The sequence below is a fragment of the Corylus avellana genome, chromosome ca11 (genome assembly GCF_901000735.1).
Source record: "Corylus avellana chromosome ca11, CavTom2PMs-1.0".
Lineage (NCBI taxonomy): Eukaryota > Viridiplantae > Streptophyta > Magnoliopsida > Fagales > Betulaceae > Corylus > Corylus avellana.
This window is the reverse complement of record NC_081551.1, coordinates 9,960,071-9,964,710: the sequence shown is the minus strand read 5'-3', so window position 1 is coordinate 9,964,710 and position 4,640 is coordinate 9,960,071.

Below are 4,640 nucleotides of genomic sequence, written 5' to 3'. Positions count from 1 at the left end.
TATATGTAATATATATCAAGGCATATACAGTTTGTCAAAACATCAAGCTATTAATGATTTGTGCATATTTTTCTTGCAAAACACAATCACCGTGATTCTTAACCAAATATATTTTTGAATGGTGTAAACATAGGCGGATAATCAAAGTGCTCATATCTTTTAAACATCTTTCGAGCATAATATATCTGAGATAAAATAATGTAATAATTATCTCTAATAACCTTAATGTCCAACATGACATTCGCTTTACCTATGTCTTACATATCAAAATTAGATGTAAGAAATCTTTTAAGTTCATGCACAACATCAATGTTAGTTCACAAAATAAGCAAGTCATGAATATAAACAAATAATAACACATTCATTATTGTAAAACTTGTTATGCATTTACTTGCATCATTAATCAAATATAAATTAAACAATATCACCTTGTCAAACGCCATTGTTTAGGAGCTTGCTTTAATCCATACAAGGATTTCACCAATTTGCACACTTTATATTCTTGACCGGGGATTACTAGCCCCTCGGGTTGCTCCATATAAATCTCTTCATCATTTAGAAAAATAACTTTGACATCCATTTGATGTACAACAAGTTTATAAATATAAGCAATGGCAAATAACATTCCAAAAGATGTAATTTTAGTAACCGGAAAATAAGTATCAAATAATCAACATTTTGCATTTACTTGTAGCTTTTAGCTACCAAGTCTACCATATACTTATCTATTATATCATCCGGTTTAAACTTCTTCTTAAACACCTATATATAACCAATTGATTTGCTCTTAGAAGGTAACTCAATGAGTTCCCAATAATGGTTAGGCATAATGTATTCCAGTTCATTATTTATAGCTTCTAACAAAAAAAAATGAATCAAATAGAGATTTAATTGCTTTACCATAGCATATTGGATCATCATCAACAATATAAGCAATAAAATCCATACAAAGATTCCTTTTCGTTCTAGCTCACTTGCTTCTTCTCAATTCTTACACATCATCAACAATTTTATTAGAAGCACCAAAAAATCATGAAATAATTTTTTTTTTTTTTCCTTATTTTTCAAAGGAAACACGTGCTCAAAGAAAATAACATTTTTAGATTCAATAATAGCATTGCAATCTAAAACATCACTCTTAATAGTAAGGAATCTATAGCATAAACTATTACCAATCATAGGTTTTAAAACCAAGTTTCCTCATTTTAGGTTTGGGTAACATAACATTTGTTAAATACCACCACACTTCGAGGTATTCCAAACAATGCTTATGAATGTGACAAACAAAATAATGGCTTCCCCCCACACTTTGGTGAATAACCCAAAACTGACAATTATAGAATTCATCATTTATTCTAATATTCTAATTTCTTTTCATCCCCTTGATGTAGCCAAAATTTACATGTATAAATCTATCATGCTAAATATTAATGGAATAAACCAAATATTCACAAGAAAATAAATTTTCATTAATAGCTCACAAGTGCTTTAAGAAATGACTTCTATGAGCTCATCTTTCTCTAAGTATGATATGTCACTTCATCTTCTTTATTTTTTGTCAATTGACAGTTCTAAAGTTGTTTTTTAAAAAAATATTAATCATCACTTGTGATTTTTCAACATGATCCTTATATATATATATAGGGATTGCATATTTCAAGTTCTATCAAGATTTTAAAAATAAAATCTTTTAACTAAAGCCCCAATAAATATGCAAAGTATCAAGCTCAACCAAATAATAATCAACTATTATTGGCTCATTCTCATAAATATGACATTGGTATCAATCTAATGATATGATAAATTTATTAGATATCAAATGAGCCTCAATATATAAGAACATCAATAATCACATATACTTTATTAGGAATTAGCATTTCAGATAAACTTGAAAGTTGAATGATATATGTAGTGTCCCAGAATTTTCAAAGCTATTTAAATAGATTATTTTGATAATGATGTTATTTTAATATCCATTGTAGCTAAGGATTTTAATTCTTGGGAAATTTATGAGAGTGGTAATTAGAGAATGGTAATTGGTGAAATAGTATAGGGTTGGTGAAATAGTAAAATAGTAAAATGAGGGTATAATTGTAAATTGAAGATAGAATGAGGGTATAATCGTAAATTGAAGGTAGAATAGTATAGGGTTGGTGAAATAGTATAGGGTTGGTGAAATAGTAAAATGAGGGTATAATTGTAAATTGAAGATAGAATGAGGGTATAATTGTAAATTGAATGTAGAATAGTATAGGGTTGGTGAAATAGTAAAATGAGGGTATAATTGTAAATTGACGGTAGAATAGTGTTTGATTTTCTCCTATAAATAGAGCTCTTCTCCTTCAGAATTTTCACCACTCATCTCCCCTCCCATCTCTTGCATATATTCTTCCTTCTTCCGCTTTTTACTCGGTCTTTCTTCTTTCTAAGAGTGTTTACTCAGAACAGAGAGAGAAAGGGCGAGACCAAGCGCTACAAGAAAGAAAGAACACAAGAGATAGCGGACTTTATAAATTAGTTTCAAAAGATATACTAGTGGTGTTAGTCATATTGGAGCAACTAGATTCCTTCATACCACTTTTAGCTTCAGTCTAGAGGTAAGTAAATTCACTACCCCTTCTAAAGTTACTTCATGTCATGCTATTTATATATTCTTGTATCAAACTGTAAATGATTATTTTATTTACGTATTATGAAGTCATGTTGCATGCATGAAGGATTTCTAAATGAATTATCTAGAAAGTTTCTATTTCTTTAAACGCTTTCTAAGTACAACAAGTTTATATTTGAAAAGGTTTTCATTTTGAGAAAAGAAAGTTGAGAAATGATGATGTTTATAAGAAAGAAAAATGATGATAAACCCTCCTACATGTTGCCCTAAGATGCATCAAAAGAAGTACAAAGAAAAGTACAAGAGATGAGATAAATGTTTATGAAATGAGGGCACATGTATGGAGGAGAGTATTTTTGGCCCTAAGATAAGTAAAGATGAGAGTTCGGTACCGATACTCGGATGGAGGCGAAACCACTGAAGGAGGCTATGCCAGAAGGTGGTATTCCATCAACTAGACCGTTGAGTGCACCGAGAAAGAGTTAATTGACGGTCGGGCATGGCTGTGGCCACAGTTCAGTGCCATGGTCACAAGGACCCGCAACCCTCGTGCACAGGGGTAATAGTGTACATGGGCCCTATTATGAGAAAATGATACTATATTTTCAACGATGATATGCTATGATGATTTACAAAGATTATTTATAATGATGCATTATGATGATGATTTATAAAGATGCATTATGATGATGATTTATAAAGATGATTTACAACGATGATCTATTACTAGATGTAATAGTATGTATATGTTACGGGAGATGCAACCGTACATACCGATATTATTATGGCTAGAATTATATTTATTTGCGAAAATGATTTTCAAAACTGAGAACAAGGAGTAAAACTATTTATGGTTGTGGATTTTACTTGCTGGGCCCCCTTTGGGCTCATTGAGTTTTATTTCTTGTTTTCAGGTAGAAAGGATGCTGGAATAGGAGGCCGGAATGGGGTGGGAATAATTATTAATTTTCAAAGTCTTTTCATATAAGTTATTGTAATGATATGATATTCCGCAACTAAAGTTTAATGTTTTCTAATTTCGCTTGTAATAAAATCTCTTGAATAATGTTTTATACATTTTTCAAAATCAAGTACTCTGATAGACCTTATAGATCTTTGCAAGAACTTTTGTTGTAAAAGAAGAAAAATGGCAAACTCAGCCTTAACGGGCTGGGGATGTTACAATATATATGAAGATTTATCAAATACTTGTAAAGTATTTATGCTAATCTAGCATGTCATTACTAACATAAATGCTAGATGCTATTTCAATTTTGAAATAGATGAATTAATAGAAGCCACCACTTATCATATACAAAATTCATATAATTATAAAATTTTGCACTAGCTTTAATTCAATCAAGGAGCACCTTCATAACTTGAATTTTTTTTTTCCATTTTAATAAATGAAATGTATATTATGTCTTAAAAAATAAGACTTATAAATCAAAGTTTAAAACTCACAGCGGAGCCAACAGCTTTACTCCAAGGTCTTCCAAAATAGATTGTCATTACCACACACCAACTAGGTGTCGTAAGAACCGATCAACTCAATGCACACACCACGTCTCTTTCTCCTATGTTATGCTTATCTGCTAGAAGCTTCAACAAAATTGTATTCTCTGCACACAATTAGTAATTCCTATGTATTTTTTCCATCACACCATGAGTAACTATTCATTGTAATTATTATTAATCTACATGGATGTTTTCCGGTAAGCTTAGCACAACACAACATAAAATGCTAAGTTCAAAAAAAATCATAAAGGGCTTAACTCTTTTTATTGTAAGAATAGTAACCCAACAATAAAAGATTATTTGACAATCAATAAATTGAGTTCAAATAATTGAAAACTCTTTCGATAAAATTTTTTTTCATTTTCAATAACTACACATGAAATTAAATTCTTTTTTTTTTTTTAATAAATGAATACAAAATCTTTCCACTCAATATTTGATTTCATCTTTCTCATATGCGAATTGCATACCGCAAACTCTTATAGTATTTGACTTCTCATAAGTTTAAATA